Source organism: Perca fluviatilis, chromosome 13 (assembly GCF_010015445.1).
Source record: "Perca fluviatilis chromosome 13, GENO_Pfluv_1.0, whole genome shotgun sequence".
NCBI classification, from domain to species: domain Eukaryota; kingdom Metazoa; phylum Chordata; class Actinopteri; order Perciformes; family Percidae; genus Perca; species Perca fluviatilis.
Genome location: NC_053124.1, coordinates 29,083,157 through 29,102,947, shown reverse-complemented (window position 1 = coordinate 29,102,947; position 19,791 = coordinate 29,083,157). Strand labels below are relative to the sequence as shown.

The following is a 19,791-nucleotide window of genomic DNA, read 5'->3' as shown; positions in this document are numbered from 1 at the left end:
GAAACAAATATATGAGAACAGGATGTTCTGATCCCAGGGTTAAAGGAGTTGACCGGAACGATTTCCTGAATCACGGTAACCTAAATAGCCTGGTCCCCCTCTGCTGCCCTGACAGCCCGGCTTCACGTCAGCAGCGTGTCTCGACCCTCTGAGGCTTTTCCGACACGCTTCCTCGCGTTGTCGTAATTAAGAAGCCCCCGCTGACAAACAGCTGAACCTCCACCGGCTTGCGAGGCAATGACTGCATTTCATTCAATGCAAATAAATAAAGATGACACAATTGCGAAATGCGTGCACACAAATGGGCTACACAAACACATGCACACACAACATGAGCTGGGTCAGAAAATGTGAGACTTTAATGTTACTCGCATCACAAACTGAACAGCCAATTTAAAAACACACATAGCTCATACAAATTCAAAATGATTAGTACAACAAAATGCTTTTTTTGAAATGAACATATTTTGCATTTAAGAGTGCATTCCTCTAACTTCATCTGATGTTGTCTCTTATTGAAAGAGGAAGTGAGGGGCCGAGTCTGTGACCGTTTCATTGGCTGGTTTTTATACTGGCACACAGTGAGGTATCACTAAAGGCAACGCTGTGCTCCAGGAAGTCAAAGTAATGGGATTTTCATTTAATTATGACTGTGTTATTTAAAGGTCATATAACATGCTGCTTTTTGGATGCTTTTATATAGGCCTTAGTGGTCCCCTAATACTGTATCTGAAGTCTCTTTTATATAGGCCTTAGTGGTCCCCTAATACTGTATCTGAAGTCTCTTTTATATAGACCTCAGTGGTCCCCTAATACTGTATCTGAAGTCTCTTTTATATAGACCTTAGTGGTCCCCTAATACTGTATCTGAAGTCTCTTTTATATAGACCTTAGTGGTCCCCTAATACTGTATCTGAAGTCTCTTTTATATAGGCCTTAGTGGTCCCCTAATACTGTATCTGAAGTCTCTTTTATATAGACCTCAGTGGTCCCCTAATACTGTATCTGAAGTCTCTTTTATATAGACCTTAGTGGTCCCCTAATACTGTATCTGAAGTCTCTTTTATATAGACCTTAGTGGTCCCCTAATACTGTATCTGAAGTCTCTTTTATATAGGCCTTAGTGGTCCCCTAATACTGTATCTGAAGTCTCTTTTATATAGACCTCAGTGGTCCCCTAATACTGTATCTGAAGTCTCTTTTATATAGACCTTAGTGGTCCCCTAATACTGTATCTGAAGTCTCTTTTATATAGACCTTAGTGGTCCCCTAATACTGTATCTGAAGTCTCTTTTATATAGGCCTTAGTGGTCCCCTAATACTGTATCTGAAGTCTCTTTTATATAGACCTTAGTGGTCCCCTAATACTGTATCTGAAGTCTCTTTTATATAGGCCTTAGTGGTCCCCTAATACTGTATCTGAAGTCTCTTTTATATAGACCTTAGTGGTCCCCTGATACTGTATCTGAAGTCTCTTTTATATAGACCTTTGTGGTCCCCTAATACTGTATCTGAAGTCTCTTTTATATAGGCCTTAGTGGTCCCCTGATACTGTATCTGAAGTCTCTTTCCCGAAATTCAGCCTTGGTGCAGAATTACAGCCATTTCTGTGTCCGTAGCTTTAAATGCTATTGAGGAGGAGAGAGGGGGTGTGGGGGTGTGGCTGTCACTGTCCGATGTGAGTCGAGCGCAGATTTGAGTCGCATGTGCCTACAAGATGCTAACGGCTTTTTGAGCTAACGTTAGCAATCTAACAATCACAGATAGCTAAAACGTTTTTGAAATGACTGCTGGCTACAAGTTAGCAATCAAACACAACAAAGGCTGTCACTTGAATGGCGTTTTGAGCTAACGTTGACAAACAAACAATCTTAGATAGCTACAACGTCTTTGAAATGATTTCCATCTTCTGTTATTGTAGGTAAAGAGAAACGAATATTATTTTATGGAAGACGCGTCATGCTGTAAACCGTTTAAATCTGAGCATGCGCGACTCACATCTGCACTCGACTCACATCGGGCCGTGACAGTGGTCTTGACCAACTGCCACTTTGCTCGTTTGAAAGCCATGATGTCTCTCTCTCATGGTTGGGCCAAGTTCTCTGGGCGGGCAAAGCAGAGAAAGGGGAGGTAACCTTGCTCCTTATGACCTCATAAGGAGAAGATTCCAGATCGGCCCATCTGAGCTTTCATTTTCTCAAAGGCAGAGCAGGATACCCAGGGCTCGGTCTACAGCAGGATACCCAGGGCTCGGTCTACAGCAGGATACCCAGGGCTCGGTCTACAGCAGGATACCCAGGGCTCGGTTTACAGCAGGATACCCAGGGCTCGGTTTACAGCAGGATACCCAGGGCTCGGTCTACAGCAGGATACCCAGGGCTCGGTTTACACTAGAGGGTGACAATTTCACTATCGGTAACGTGTTCGGGACGGATAGAGCATAGAAATCAACGGGAGCGGGACGGAGCCTGAGATTAAATGAAGAAATGATGCTGCAATGTGGTGAGCGCGCCCAAAGATTGCGAGGCATTTCGTTTTTAGAAAAGAGAACCACTTACAACTCACAATACGTTTGTTGATTGGGAATACCGTGACCCTCGGGAGTCTCGAAACATTGTCACTACCGAAACCTAACCCACCCAGCAGTGAGAGACAAACGGCTCTGCTCTGCAGCGCTGCATTCACACAACAACATCAGCGCAGCAGAGCAGAGGAGCTGCTCTCGCTCCCTCGGGCCATTCGCTGCAGCTGTGCACAAACACACACACACACACACACACACACAGAGTCTGATAACTTTAGACAACATAGGGAACGAAACAGGAGCAGGACGGGATTTGTGAGTCTCTCAGGATTTTGCAGGACAGGATTTTTTTTGGGGGGGGCAGTCACATGATCGGGATGTAACAGGAGTATTTTCGTGGGCTCGGGATGGGATGGGAGCGACAATTGATTCCCGTGTCACCCTCTAGTTTACACCTATCGCCATTTCTAGCCACTGGGGGACCATAGGCAGGCTGGGGGAACTCATATTAATGTTAAAAAAACTCATAAAATGAAATCTCCATGCCATGGGACCTTTAAAGGATATTCCATCCTGTGCATGTGGGTCAAACCAAATATAATACAACACAACGTCGCTGTCGGGGGAAAACCTTCCATGTCCAAAACCGTTGGAAAATGAATGAAAACTGGAAAACATTTCGAGCTCTTTCAGAAAGAAAGAAAGAAGCCTTGCCACTATTTAAATATTTTGAGAACGCGCAGACAGACGTAAAGGGTGATCAACAGCTTTGATTTATGAAAGAAAGAAAATGTGGCGATACTTGCTCGACGACGACGATAAAAACACTACGTTTACACCTAAGACATTTACATCACATTTACATACTGATAGTTAGATGAAAAGAGCACATTATTAATTCTAAAGGGGAACTGAGTTGTTCCAGCAGCAAAGCCCACACACTTAACAGAATTAAGACCGCTATTAGTGCCTTGCAGCCACTTCAGTAATTCATCTGTCCAACTTCTCTCCATCCATATGACTGCATTGTTTCTGGTTTACCAACATGGCATCATGGCTTTGCGTAAACATACACGCCACTTTCCTAAAGCCAAATGGCGTGTTATCTGTACGCATTTTGAGCTTTCCACGTGTATGTCTACGCTGTATACAACGGATGTAAACATACACACCACGGTGAAAGTCCTGTGTTTTACCCATCCACCACCCCAAAAAAAAAAATTCACACATAATGTAGGTCAATGAACGCCAAACAGCGTTGATAAACACGCTGAAAAGCGATTGTGCTTCTTGATAACACGCAAAAACGGCATACGAATTGGCGTGTCATACATACGCCACTTTATGACAACAGGGTTTACATGCCCTGTGTGTCTGTGTCTACATAGCCTATATCCACGACGTTCCACTACCGGGATTGTTCCATTGCTGACAGAAAATCTGCCGGATTTCAAGCATTTAGGCCAGATATCCGTTGCCTTGGGCTTCCTTTGTGTTGGCATTTCTGAGGACTATGGTTAAAGGAATACGCCACCGTTTGTTGAAATGGTGCTTATCACGGTCTCCCCTAGCTGTAGATAGGTGGGCCAACGCATTTTTTGTGCATGCATCGTTTTAGTCCGGTGCAACACCGGCAGCGCGGCCGCTAGTTAGCTTAGCGTAGTGAATGGAATCCTATGTTGCCGGTTAGCATGTTGTGAGTAAAAGTGAGCCAACAAAAGACAAAAAAACAACCTAATTACTTGCACTGAGACAAAAAATGCGTTGGCCCACCTATCTACAGCCAGGGTAGACCGTGATAAGCCCTATTTCAACAAACGGTGGCGTATCCCTTTAACTGCTCCTCAGATCTCTGCAGGGTAAACCCAGACAGCTAGCTAGACTATTTCAATTTCAATTCAATTTTATTTATAGTATCAAATCATAACTAGAGTTATCTCAAGACACTTTACAGATAGAGTAGGTCTAGACCACACAATTCCAGTAATTCCCTATCTGTCCAATCTGAGTTTTCTGTGGCACGACTAAAACAACTTTTAAACGTACATGTTCAACCAAAAAAAGTTCCTTCCGAGGCTATTTTGCAAGTGGCACCGTGGCTATTCCCAGCGATTAGCACCGCCCAAGACGATTGTGATTGGTTTAAAGAAATGCCAATAAACCAGAGCACGTTTTCCTCCCATCCCCGAATGCTACGTGGAGTAGCCAGACCCTCATCCAGCGCGCTTTGGAGACTAGTGTCTACATAAACCCTTTCTGGTCTCAGTCCGTCTCCCCGCTGAGCAGAGCCATTTGTCTCGCTGTGTGTGCTTCACACATGTATGGATTTGTCTTGCTGCCCATATGCCCACTGCTCTGCCTCGCTGCCAACAGTATCTGCAGGAATACTGTGGTATACTACAGTATGTGCACTATATACTATAGATGTACCCCATTTCTGTAGCATACAGTATGTGCACTATATAGATGTACCCCATTTCTGTAGCATACAGCATGTGCACTATATAGATGTACCCCATTTCTGTAGCATACAGCATGTGCACTATATAGATGTACCCCATTTCTGTAGCATACAGCATGTGCACTATATAGATGTACCCCATTTCTGTAGCATACAGCATGTGCACTATATAGATGTACCCCATTTCTGTAGCATACAGCATGTGCACTATATAGATGTACCCCATTTCTGTAGCATACAGTATGTGCACTATATAGATGTACCCCATTTCTGTAGCATACAGTATGTGCACTATATAGATGTACCCCATTTCTGTAGTATACAGTATGTGCACTATATAGATGTACCCCATTTCTGTAGCATACAGCATGTGCACTATATAGATGTACCCCATTTCTGTAGTATACAGTATGTGTTATGCAGAGGTGGAAAGTAACTAAGTAAAGATACTCAAGTTCTGTACTTTAGTACAATTGTGATGCACTAGTTCCATGTTATGCTACTTTATACTTCTTTTCCACAATTCAGAAGGAAATATTGCGCTTTTTTTACTCAATTCTATTATAGATTAAAGGTCCCATGGCATGAAAATTTCACTTTATGAGGTTTTTTAACATTGATATGAGTTCCCCCTGCCTGCCTATGGTCCCCCAGTGGCTAGAAGTGGCAGTTGGTCAAGGCCTTTACCGACATGTTGTTTGCTTGCTGAGCTAACGAGCTATGCTTTGCCTGCAGCAGCAGGGGCGGGCTTGTGGTTGTATTTTTCATACGCTTCGTGGATCTGATTGGTTGATTTGGATGGTTTATCCAATCAGCTAACCAGTATTTTCGCCCCTTCACAAAAGTTTCCAACGGAACGTTCCCAGATGGATATGCCGAGCAAATGCGAAGCGATCCATCTAGCGGAGTCAGGTTCGAATTTCGGGAAAGAGACTTCAGATACAGTATTAGGGGCGCACTAAGGCCTATATAAAAGCATGCAAAGAGCACCATGTCATGGGACCTTTAAAATAAAACAGATACCCTAAACTATAGTAAAGTAATAATTGCAACTTGTTTTTTCGAGTGCCCAAGTTGACATCTTCAAATGTCTTGTTTTGTCTGACTAAAAGTCAAAAATTAAATACACGTTTAGTTTGCTACAATAGAGGACAAAGAAAGCCATCAGATATTTACATTTAAGGCACTGGAACCAGTAACTTTTGGCACTTTGCTTTAAAAAAATAAATAAATGACTTCATTCAATCAATCATTAAAATTGTTGCAGATTAGTTTTCTTTCGATCAATTTTTGCAGATAGGTCGTGATGATTTATGGGACACTCTGCATCGGTTCTGATCTACAGTCATTTATACAAACTAAAGACTGTCATCCCAAAGAAAATCCATTTCAAAATGCATGTTATTTTAGGCACCGTGTGTTACAAAACCTAAATGCATGAGTAATCCTTCCCTGATTCAAACATTCGGAGCCATGATGCCAGTCTGTGGACTCGCTGCCATGTTGTGCTTGGTTTACAAGGAACCTGACGACCTATAGCTCATGTGCACATATGGAGCAGAAACCCCAGAGTTACAGAGTGACTGAACGCTCGCTGTAGTACAACAAACACATGCATTTTGTGCAGAGACCGTTGATTCATCAACTCAGACAAATGCAGTGTAAATTTGGCCACCTTACATCTCTACATGTGGAGTTTATGTAAAGGCTAGGTGACATTTTCAGATTTTCTTTTTTAATATGCAAGTTGTGGGATGGTATTGTGATAGGGCTGCTCAATTATGAAAAAAATAAAATCACAATTATTTTGGTCAATGTTGAAGTCAGATTATTTAACATGATTACTCGTTGACTTTTGGAAGGATGTTACATGTATTGAACTCAAGAAAACGTGAAACAGTTAAACAAATCAACAGTGAAAACACCGTCAACTGTGAAATGTCCCTTCATAGTTTTCCCGTTTAACTTCGGGAAAATCGCGATGAAAATTCAATTGAACCGCCCTATATGGGGATGATATTACATGTTATCATTTATCTAACCAATTACTATTTCAGTAATGTATCAAGAAAAAGATTCATAGTTTTCAGCTCCTTAAATACAACTATTTGTTACTTTTCTCATTTGGACTTTGCACAGTTGGTGAGATGACCCAAGAGCACTTTTCACTATTATATCTGATCTGTTACATGCCAAACTATTCCTAAATCAAAAATAAGAGTGACAGGTTAATCGATAATAAAAACAATCGTTAGTTGCGGCCCTAAAAGAATTAAATTGATTATTTTATACATGATTATGCATGCATGTGCCAATTTCATGTTATATATTGATATTGTACAAATATTATTAATATTGATTTAAATCATATAGCCAGCTCATGTGCCTCCATGCTTACAAAATACTGTACACACGGTGTTTATGTCTCACTGCTACATGCCTGCCTGACTTTCCCTCACAGGGACACATGAAGCCCCCCCCCCCCGACAGGCAGTGAGTGAGTTAGTGCAGCAGACCCCCCCCCCTCCAATAACACATGCACACCATCTCTCCTCACTCCATCCCTCCATCCATTCACTCCCTCCCTCTCTGGCAGAGCGTGGGCTGAACTGAAGCATCTCTCTCAGAATAGCAATGCAGCATTGAAAAGAGAGAGAAAGCAAAAAATAAAATAAATAAAACATGCAAGGGAAGAGAGAAAAAACAACAACATTTGTTTATTTCTGTGGTTCCTCCTTTTTTTTTTTTTTTTTTTAAATGTCATGCGTGTCCTGTGCGTTTTTCTGTAATATAAAAGGCAAAGAAAGTCAGTCAATGCTGCTGGCTGGCGTCAATATATCAATATCTGTCATCTCCATTTGCATGTTTTTATATGATTCTCCTCTTCCCCACATCTATCTCTCTCTCTCTCTCTCTCTCTCTCTTTAACCCCATTCTCAACCCTTCTCTCCTTCCTCTCATCTCTATTCACACCCACCCTGCTGCTCTGAAGCATGCTGGGAAATGTGCCAGTGCATGAGGGCATGCAGCAGCAGCAGCACCAGCAGCAGTATGGCTCTGTACTGTAATATGGACGGGGGGGTAAAGCTGCTGTGAACTCCGTCTAAAGGTCAATGCACTGCCCTTGGTCCTGACACACTGATGCATGTGGTGGTGGTGGTGGTGGTGGTAAAATAAAAACTGGTTTGAAAATAAAAATCCATTAATGCAGCCTAGTTTTCAGATGATAGTGTGGAGTGAGGAGTATTTTAGAAGGCCCAAGCTTCCATTAACTCTCATCAGAACGACACTACATGAGCTCATAATGCTTTTCAGCCACAGTGGAGTAATCTGGTGTTTGGTGGGTTGAAGCATCACTGCGGAGTTTAAAGCACTTTAAAGCTTTAGTTCGTAACTTTGTGATATTAATGAACGTCTGTTACATTTAAGCCGTTGCCAAATGAGTGGCTACAAAGCTAATTAAGACTATCAGCTCCACACAACTCTCTCTGGATTTCTCAGTATGACTATGTTCAGAAGATTGTGGCGTCCGGAGACTTTCCCGCGCAGAAACTCGATTGAAGATAATTACTTCTTCTAAAGAGTCCATCATGTGTTTTTAATCCTCCGTGTCCTCCTTGGCTACTAGCAACAGTGTGGAGGAGGGGTGGGTGGCGGTGCGCAGACAGTTTTGTTGTCACTACTTAAAATTCCTGGCCTAAGATGGCCAAAAAATTATCTTAAAAAAAAAAAGAAATACTTAAAATTCGTCATGGGGGCGACAGAAAGTACGCAATATAGCTTTAAAGTACAGTAAGAACAAGCAATTATAAAAAAAATTAAAAAACTCCAAAAACAAAGTGATCAAATTGCTGTCAAAAACAGTCAAAAAATATTCTTTGTAAAAAAAAAACAGAAAAACGGGCCCCTGGTTAGCTCACCTGGTAGAGCGGGTGCCCATATGCGTCGAGGTTTACTCCTCGACGCAGCGGCCGCAGGTTCAACTCTGACCTGCGGCCCTTTGCTGTGTGTCATTTCCCTTCTCTCTCCACTTTCAAGTCTAAGCTGTCCTATACAAATAAAGGCCTAAAATGCCAAAAAAATAATCTTAAAAAAAAACAAAACGGAAAAACAGCAAATCCTCACGTTTGACAAACTGGACGTGATCGGTGACTCTTTACTTGATGAATGACTTCAACAAATAATCAGCTGATCGTTTCAGTTTTGTTTCGTCAAAATGCCCATCACAATATCAAAGACGCCAAAGTGACTCCATCAAATGTCTTGTTTTGTCCAACGGTCCAAAACCAGATAATAAAGTACAGTATACTGTACACATGATATATACACCTTACTGACAGAAATATGACCATGTCTACAAACCCTTTTTTTTAATATATATATATCAACAAAGAAGCTCAAGTTCTCAAAAACTATTTGTTGCTTTAAAAAAAACAAGTAGCTGGACATATTTGCTAGATGAATTACTCAAAATTAGCAATCCACTAATAAAAATGTTTTGTATTCAACACATCAGCTAATCAGCTAATGATTTCATAACAGATACAATAAGGAAATACAAATTCAGTTAAGCTTATTTCATTATCGCCTGCGGATGTTGAAAAAATACAACATGTTCAGGTAAGACAGGACAGACAACTGATAGGAATTCCTGCTGCATCAAGGAAAAGCTAAATCCTGGGACTGGGAATCTGTAATGCGACGGTCACCATTATCTACGTTTAAACGCGACCATTTTAAAGCTGCTTTGAAAGCAGATAACAGCATCGATTTGGAGAGTCCTCGAGTTTGGGAACACCCGACTAGAAGCTCCGAAGATTATGACTCAGATGCCAAAGTATCCCGGAAACTCTCAAGACCTGCACTCCCTCGACAACGGTGAAGATTCAGTTGTTACGTCATGGTACGGCACTTCCCGATCCGATCACAAAACCTGCTGCGATTTATGTTGGCGCCAGGTGTTCGCCCCTCTGAAGCCTCGTTTACTTTCTCTCTTTTTCAGTGACAACTGGTAAAATACAACCATTGACACTTGCTTTTAGGATCTCTGCCTCTACTCTGCTCTACTCTGGTCCAACTGGCCTACTTCACATGGTCTCTCCGTGCATAACATCCTGCCCCAATTCCTGAAGACACACGCCACTGGAAAGGATTCAGCAGACTCACTTTGCAGTATTTAAGGCTGCCTGAGTTTGCCCAAAGCGGCCCAGTTCACGCCTCGCCTCACACCCATGTGTAGGTTTCTGTTGTTATTACACACACAGTCAGCTCCATTGCTATCCCTATATAATCCTACAGATGTCATCTGAAGCTGCTGTAATCCTGTAAAAACACCCACCGATCGCTGCCTCGCGCTCCGCTTGGAAAGAACCAATGAAATGCCTCCTTGCCCCGCCACGCATACCCTACCCCTCCCCTCCCCTCCCGTGCACGAGCCGAGTTTAATGCGCGCCAGAGTTACTGCATTACAATGTAACAAACATTCGGTATAATAATATTAGGTGTGTGCTTAACGGTGAATGAGACATGAAGTCAAATTGCGGCGCTTTCTCCGCTCTGCTCTGAAGCAGCGGTGCTCGTGCACGCCTGTGTGTGGCTCGGAGCCCCCCGGGGGGCAGGGGGAGGGGAAAGGCCGAGCCCCGAGGACATGCTACTTTAAAACCTTTCCTAGCTTTTCGACATTTCCAACCCTGGCTTTAACACTTCTTTTTCTACCCAACAACCATAAATAAGCATTTCCTACTACAACTAATGAGGAGATGAGGTCCCCATTTCATTGTGGTTACTAGGGGTGCAAGATATATCGGCTCAATATCGTTATCGCAATATATCGAAAGTGTCACAATAAGTATGCCATATTTTTGTGGAGCGCTGCGTCTGCGCTGTGTGGCTTAGTTGTGTTTGATTTAGAGCCCGCTTGAAGCGCTGTAATGATCATGTTTCATTGGCCAGTTACCGTGCCGCTTGCACATGTTAGTGCACGTCAGCGCACGGGTCCACTACGTGACAAACCCTATGGAGTGTACCACATGGGTGCATATTTCGACAGAGTGACAGTGTAAGTGCAGATAGAGACAACAAAATGGAACGAATCAGAGAAGCAAAAGAAAAGATGTGCCCTGTTCTCTTTATTTACATATTTTATACTGTACTACCAGTAAAACATGTCCTGTTCTCTTTATTTACATATTTTATACTGTACTACCAGTAAAACATGTCCTGTTCTCTTTATTTACATATTTTATACTGTACTACCAGTAAAACATGTCCTGTTCTGTAAACATGGTCCTTATTTATTTATTCATGTTGGAACAGTCCAATATGACTGTCAGTTGAAGTAAACCTTGTGTTGTAAGAAAACTTGTTTAATTTGTAATGAATCTATTTTGATGCATTTTCCCGTAACTTTTTTAATTTTACATATGTTTAAAAATATCAAAATGAATATTGATATCGCAATATTCATAATCGATATCGCAATATCACATTTTGTCAATATCGTGCAACCCTAGTGGTTACTTAGTAAATCTCCAACTAAAATGGCTCTGCTTGTGCTAAATATAATAACAGTGCTGGACAAACATAACAGTGGAGTTGAGTGCGCTTCCATAATCCAAAGTATGTTTTATGAAATTAAAAACAGCAGCAGGTAAAACTCATTACTCGCAAAACGCATTACTCAGCAGCATTAGCAACCAGACTAGGGCTCACAAATACCAATACCAAGTACAAACTGGACTTGTTTAAGAGGCAGGAGTCTGGGACAGGCCTGGGTGGCGGCAAGTTCCTCCCAAAATGTGAATTCTTCCTAAAAACCTAACCAAACTGGCACCTATACGTGGTTGTACAGTAACAAAGCACAAAGTAGCACTGCAATAAAATAAAAATTCAGTAAATGAACCAAACAGGGCAAACACAATGTGCAAAAAAAAGAAAAGAAGAAGCAAATTAGAACTCACTTATAAAATAAAGCAACTATGAAAAATAAATGTTAAATCAATAAGAACAAGGTGCATCGCTGTCCGTGTGATATGGAAATGTTATTGACAGCATCATGCACTCTCAGTTTATTACACCATATGCTCTCAATCCTAACTGTGAAGCCGATAGTGACAGTCACTGTGAATGACGACAATTGTGAGATATCACACACATCTATTTGCCGTTAAGTCGGCCTGCGAAAACCACTTTGAATATTTCTCGAAAAGATTATCAACTATTATCATCTGCCAATCTGATCTGGGCGATAATTATTCCCCTGCCATGGAAACAGTGGTGTAATCCTTCCTTAGCGACAGCTTCAGAAGGCGTCAATAAAAACATAATGTTTTGCTGGAATGTATGTGCAGCAGCGGGATGTTGTCCCATCTGTTGAAAGTGGTAAATATGAGTAGGGGGGGGGGAGGAAGGCCTCACAGAGCTGCAACTCCCTCACGCCAAAGGGAAGGTGTCGGTCCAGCGAGGGGCATTTTCAGCTCTTGTCACACCGGTCGCACACAACGCCGGGCCTGAGAGCGGTGACTAACCGCTTGGTAAATACTCTGGGTTTGAACAGAGGGCACTTGGTGGCCGCTCGGCTTTGCAGAGACGGTGACGCTGGCAAGCAGAACCAACAAGCCATCTCTGTAACAACAAGCAGGCCTGCCAAGACTCTTCCCAGGAAAAGAAAAAGAAGTAGTGGAAAGATAACCAGATAAAGTCATTACTAGGGTTGCACGATATTGACAAAATGTGATATTGCGACATCAATTATGAATATTGCGATATCGATATTCATTTCGATATTTTTAAAGATACGTAAAATCACAAACGTTACGGGAAAAGGCATCAAAATAGATTCGTAACGAATACAACACAAGGTTTACTTCAACTGACGGTCATATTGGACTGGTCCAACATGAATAAATAAATAAATAAATAAGTACCATGTCTACAGAACAGGACATGTTTTACTGGTAGTACAGTATAAAATATGTAAATAAAGAGAACAGGACATGTTTTACTGGTTGTACAATATAAAATATGTAAATAAAGAGAACAGGACATGTTTTACTGGTTGTACAGTATAAAATATGTAAATAAAGAGAATAGGATATGTTTTACTGGTTGGACAGTATAAAATATATAAATAAAGAGAACAGGATATGTTTTACTGGTTGGACAGTATAAAATATATAAATAAAGAGAACAGGATATGTTTTACTGGTTGGACAGTATAAAATATATAAATAAAGAGAACAGGATATGTTTTACTGGTTGGACAGTATAAAATATGTAAATAAAGAGAACAGGATATGTTTTACTGGTTGGACAGTATAAAATAAAATATATAAATAAAAAAGAGAACAGGATATGTTTTACTGGTTGGACAGTATAAAATATGTAAATAAAGAGAACAGGATATGTTTTACTGGTTGGACAGTATAAAATATGTAAATAAAGAGAACTAGGATATGTTTTACTGGTTGCACAGTATAAAATATATAAATAAAGAGAACAGGATATGTTTTACTGGTTGGACAGTATAAAATATGTAAATAAAGAGAACAGGATATGTTTTACTGGTTGGACAGTATAAAATATATAAATAAAGAGAACAGGATATGTTTTACTGGTTGGACAGTATAAAATATATAAATAAAGAGAACAGGATATGTTTTACTGGTTGGACAGTATAAAATATATAAATAAAGAGAACAGGACATGTTTTACTGGTTGGACAGTATAAAATATATAAATAAAGAGAACAGGATATGTTTTACTGGTTGGACAGTATAAAATATATAAATAAAGAGAACAGGATATGTTTTACTGGTTGGACAGTATAAAATATATAAATAAAGAGAACAGGACATGTTTTACTGGTTGGACAGTATAAAATATATAAATAAAGAGAACAGGACATGTTCTACTGGTTGGACAGTATAAAATATATAAATAAAGAGAACAGGACATGTTTTACTGGTCGGACAGTATAAAATATATAAATAAAGAGAACAGGATATGTTTTACTGGTCGGACAGTATAAAATATATAAATAAAGAGAACAGGACATGTTTTACTGGTCGGACAGTATAAAATATATAAATAAAGAGAACAGGACATGTTCTACTGGTTGGACAGTATAAAATATATAAATAAAGAGAACAGGATATGTTTTACTGGTCGGACAGTATAAAATATATAAATAAAGAGAACAGGACATGTTCTACTGGTTGGACAGTATAAAATATATAAATAAAGAGAACAGGATATGTTTTACTGGTCGGACAGTATAAAATATGTAAATAAAGAGAACAGGACACAACTTTTTCTTTTGTCTCTGATTCGTTCCGTTTTGTTGTCTCCATCTATTTCTTCCCTTACACGGTCACTCTGTTGAAATATTCACACCCGTGGTACACTCCATAGGGTTTGTCACGTAGTGGACCTGTGCGCTGACGTGCACTAACATGTGCAAGCGTCACGGTAACTGGCCAATGAAACATGATCATTACAGCGCTTCAAGCGGGCTCTAAATCAAACACAACTAAGCCACACAGCCAACGGACGGGACGCAGCGCTCGACGATATAAACAAAGTATTCCATACTTATCGCGGCGCTTTCGATAATATTGCGCACCGTGATATCGCGGTGACGATATTGAGTCGATACATCATGCACCCCTAGTCATTACATGAATATAATTGAGTTGCACTGGTGTGTGTGTGTGTCTGTGTGTGTGTGTGTGTGTGTGTGGTGCGCACTATGATCATCAAAACTCGTTGGATTAACTACTACAAGCTGTACCTATAATATGGGAGTACACACTATATACTCTCAGGTTACCACTAAATGCTTTTACATGCAAGTCCCTGAGTGGATCAGAAAAGGTTTTTAAACTAGCAACAAGGACACTGTGAAAGTGTTTCCTCTTATTGTACAAACTAATTAAAAAAAAAAAAAATGTTAATGCCAAATATCCATAGAGTTTCCCCTGTATTTATTCTGCAGCAATGCACCGCTGTGAATCAATGGACCAGGCAACTGTCTGTGGTTAGTTTACATCTGGAACAGCAGGACAGTCGAGTGTGAGAATATTTGGTTACCAGTGATGCTGTTTTTAATACATCAGGGCATTCGTACTTTCTCTCTCTTGTCTGCTCATTTCTGATTTGTTTGTCCAATGACTAAGGCCTGTATGACCAATTACACCTGGACGGTAAGCTGATTGGTTGGCTTATTTTAGAATGGTTTGACATAGAGCTGGGCAATATATCAATATTATATCGATATCGTGATATGAGACTAGGTATGGTCTTAGATTTTGGATATCGTAATATGGCACAAGTGTTGTCTTTTCCTGGTTTTAAAGGCTGCATTACAGTAAAGTTATGCACTTTTCTGAACTTACCAGACTGTTGTAGCTGTTCTATTATTTGCCTTTACCCACTTAGTCATTATATCCACATTACTGATGATTATTTATCAAAACTCTCAGTGTAAATATTTTGAGAAAGCACCAATAGTCAACACTACAATATCGTTGCGGTATCGATATCGATGTATTTGGTCAAAAATATCGTGATATTTGATTTTCTCCGTATCGCCCAGCCCTAGTTTGACAAATATTTTGCCTTTAACAAATATTGCGCCCCCCCTGTGATTTGGATATTGCACTACTTCATATTGCGATTTAGATAAAATTGCGATTAATTGTGCGGCCCTATATTATATTATTATATATTATGAGTCTTAAGCCTGGAACCAAGCCAACCAGCTAAGAGATAAATCGTGACCCTAAAACATTTGATTCAGTCAGAAGATACAGGACTGCGTGCATAAACGATCATAGGCTTCAATGATAAAAGATGTTTTTCTCCAAACAAGGTTGACTTCATACGGGCTTGTGGCTTCTACAGGGGCATAAACCATCCTTTCACAATCTCGTAGTTAGTGCTAAGTCTAGCCCTTTTGTCAAACCCACCACCAGCTAATCGTGATTTAGTATCCTGGAGTTTTTCTTATTCGCAGGAAATTATAGGAGCCACTGGCACAGGAGCAATGTGCCAGATTCAGACGATAGAAATCCACATATTCGGAAACTGTGAGAGATTTGTTGAAAGCTTGGTTTTTTCCATTCAGTTGTGAGGTCATCCAAAAAATACAAACAAACCAACAGAGTCACTTAAATCCCAGGCAGTGAAAATAAATGTTGTACTTCGTCTTTGCATAAGGCATGTGGATTGACCCCGTCTATATAGCTTTAAGTCCAGTCATGCAGGCTCTGAATGTGCTCCACTGTAATTGTCTACATTCCCATCTGACACGGAGACAGCCAGCACCGAGCCCAACCAGGTCAGCCATATGTCATCAACAAAAAACGTCTGCTACAAATGGGTCATTTAAAAAAAAAAAAAGCATTTACTTTTTTGCAGAATAACGAACGTTGCTCATATCGTGTCACTTTGTGAAAGCAGGTGAGCACACGGCTTTGGCACTTTTTTTTTATCAAGCATCGTCTAGAAGACACACAGGTGTTGGATGAGGCCTTTTTTCCACATCAAACAGACACAATGAATGTCTCACTCACATCAACGATGCAGTGGGGTTCCAGGAAGAGGAGTCACTGTACAGCACACATACAATTGTGTTTGTTCCTGAAGGTTCTTTGTGAGTGCCGAGAATACCGTCAGACCATTTGCACCCACGTCCCCGGTGATGACGTGAACGCCTCATACTCTCCACAAGCCGGCGGTACAATCGGGCGAGGGGGGGGGGGTGCAGTCAAGGCCGTTTGTCCACTTATGCGGCCCATTTCCAGCTCGCTCTCAGGGGTGCGGTAAAAGCCTGACAACCACCGATCAGATTAATCACAGCTGACTCACGAAACAACCCTGACGGATGGTGAAGCTGCGGCCGATCCACCTCCTCCGCCACATCGGGAATACGCACAGCGGCGCCCGGCGTCGTCGTCACCCATCATGCAACGAGCTATAACATCAAAGAACAGACTACACCGCTGACTTTAAACACCAGAGTGTTGAGTACTTTGCTGAGATTTTAAAAAGGAGCAACCCTCCCCCCCCCTCTGATACTCTGAGACTCTTATATCATCCACCTGTGATGTGCAATGCCTTTGTCATCAACTTAGTGTATACTTTTTTTTCTTCCCCCCCGTCTGCTTCCACTTCAGTCAGTGATTCCCTGCGTTCCCAGAATGCCGTTCAACAGCCCCCAGAGAGTGGGCGTGAACTTGTTGATTTTACTCAAAAGGTAGGCGTACACAGAAAACACAAACAGCTTGAAAGCGTGATCATTCAGCTGTAGGGTTATACGTATCTATAGTCGCCGCGATGCCCCTCACTCAAACACAGCATGTCCTGTGGCTGCACTGCAGTCTGGTCTATCGAGGCTGCTGTGGGTGTACAGAGCTCTCTCTCTCTCTCTCTCTCTCTCTCTCTCTCTCTTCCTCTACTGTAAAGGATGTTTACCCTCATGTTCATGTTAAAACGTTGGTGTTGGTGTTGAAAGAGCTGCTCTCAGAAGAAGCTTCTGCTCTTTGATTTTGAGGAACTGACGTATAAGTCGTACATTTCCAGTCGATTTATTCAATTAATCAGAGGAAATCAATCTACAGCAGTCCTGACAACCGATTAAGTCACTTATCAACAGAAAGTGCAACGTTTTAATTGGTTTCACTTGCTGCTTTACCCTTTTTGTATATAACTGTTCATTGAAAATCGTTGGGATTTTTGACTGTCGGACAAAACAAGCAATTTAAGGACCATGTTTCTTTTTTACAATGTCTTATAGACGGAACCACTTTTACAGCTTTAAAGTGTTCGGGGCTGGATATGAATGATAATTAGTCACTTTGCTGCTGCAAGTGAAGTATCACACCAGCATTTTTTTTTTTTTTTATGTAGCCAATTATAGCTGATTCTAAGTGTGTTCATTATGGAGGACAGGAAGCACTTCTCCAATGTACCCTGACTTCAGTATCCCGGTGAGGCAGGTGTAGGTGTGCAGCTCGAAAAATCCTTGTTAACACAACACATCCTCAACCACACACACACACACACACACACACACACACACACACACACACACACACAAGGCCCTGCAACCATAATGCAAGGTGATATCATCCACAAACACGCACCTACACAGACACCTACACGCGTGCATGCCCAAAACACACACACACACACACACACACACACACACACACACACACACACACACACACACACACACGCAACAGCAAGTTAGGTAAGGCTAGCCTGAGCACCTGTGAGCCCATGAGGCAGCAGTGCAGAAGGGGAGCAGTTAGTTTGCAGTGTTTCTCTGCATTAGCGTGACACATTAGCATGCATGAGGCAGTTATGCTCACATTGGAGCCAGTCTGTCTTTTTCTTCATGACTCTAATGACACACACACACACACACACACACACACACACACACACACACACACACACACACACACACACACACATTGTTTTAAGCTGCATGTATGGATGCAGCTGCTGCATTCAGGGCTTTACAGTGAGACACAAAATGGGAGGGTTTAGTTGCATTATGCCGATGCATTAATGTATTGTAAGCTACGTATATGACAACAGACTCATGATAAAAAAAATCAGTTCGCCTGTGTAACACACTGCAGCACCACAACACCGACGAAATTAAGGCAGCAAAAAAAAATACCTGTTTTTCTTTTACGCAGGGGCTCCACAGAGAGGATGCTGATCCTATAGATGCGGCACCCGTCACCATTTTCCCCCTTTTGAAGAAACCGACAAGAAAATAGTGCCTCGTATTAATTTAACTCAAATGCGGTGGAGATAGCAGTTCCCCCCCCCCAATAAATCAATGGAGGCTCAACAATAAAGCGCAAACATTGCAGTGCCACACATGCGCTCTAGCAGTGGAAATGTGGCATCATTGACGCTTATAAGTTAACGTTATCCGTCAGGTATTATAACAATAAAAAAAAGCACACAGGTCGACTGAGGATGTCATGATGTAAATACGACACTCGCCGACAATTTCTCCTCCTACAAATGGGACTATCTTTGAAGTTACGCACGGTTAATAACACATCACTTCAATTCACAATTTGTAACGTTACAGCGCTGAGAAAGGTTGTTTTTACCTGCTTTCTTCTTCGCCTTCTTCGCTATTGTGATTCCTGGATTGTGAGAGAAAATGTGTCACCTACATTTTTCATTGTAATTCCCAGGTCTGGAAGAGGAAAATTGATTAGCCGCAGTGAAGCCCCGTTCGTCGTTCCCCTCCAGTACAAAAAATAACATTAAAACAAGAGCGTATAAAACCGGTGAGAGGACGCCTTTAAAAAAAAAAGTATCTTTCGAGTATTGTCACGTTATTTCAGTTTTTATCGTTGCGGTGAATGTCCGTGATGCTCAAACGCTCCACGTACGGCGTCGATGTTGCTCCCTCTGTCTCTCAGTCACAAACTGCTCTCACACAGGTCCGCTGCGCTCCGTGGCCAAGTCATTGATTGGACAATATGGCACTAGCCCACGTTTGCATTCTTCAAGAACTGGAAACGATTTACCAATCATGGAGCGGGTGAGAATCTAGTCGTCAGTTCTGATTGGCTGAGTCGCGTTCGAAACCGTTGGTAAATTGATAGATTCGCACCTGTGATTGCTAATGCAAATATTAATGCGCAGATCAAAAGTATTAGTCATCCTTGTTAGCTAATTAGCTACTTAAATTGCACATCTTTTTTTTTTTTTTTTTCTTTTTTACATTCGACTTAACATAGGCTATATTTGCATTCTTATTAACAAG

The 19,791-nt window shown here is 41.3% G+C and overlaps 1 protein-coding gene across 3 annotated transcripts in view; it reads right to left on the bottom strand.

Annotated features, from left to right (window-relative positions):
- Nucleotides 1-19,480, bottom strand: part of shisa7b (shisa family member 7) — a 51,311-nt gene extending 31,831 nt beyond the window's left edge. For 2 of the 3 annotated variants that reach the window (XM_039820757.1, XM_039820756.1), the window contains exons 1-2: nt 19,127-19,480; nt 18,679-18,754 (exon numbers count right to left, since the gene is read on the bottom strand). The gene's annotated coding sequence lies outside the window, so the exon portion shown is untranslated. The remainder of the gene's footprint in view (nt 1-18,678; nt 18,755-19,126) is intronic. The other variant, XM_039820755.1, reaches the window with a different exon arrangement.
- Between the last annotated feature and the right edge of the window lie 311 nt (nt 19,481-19,791).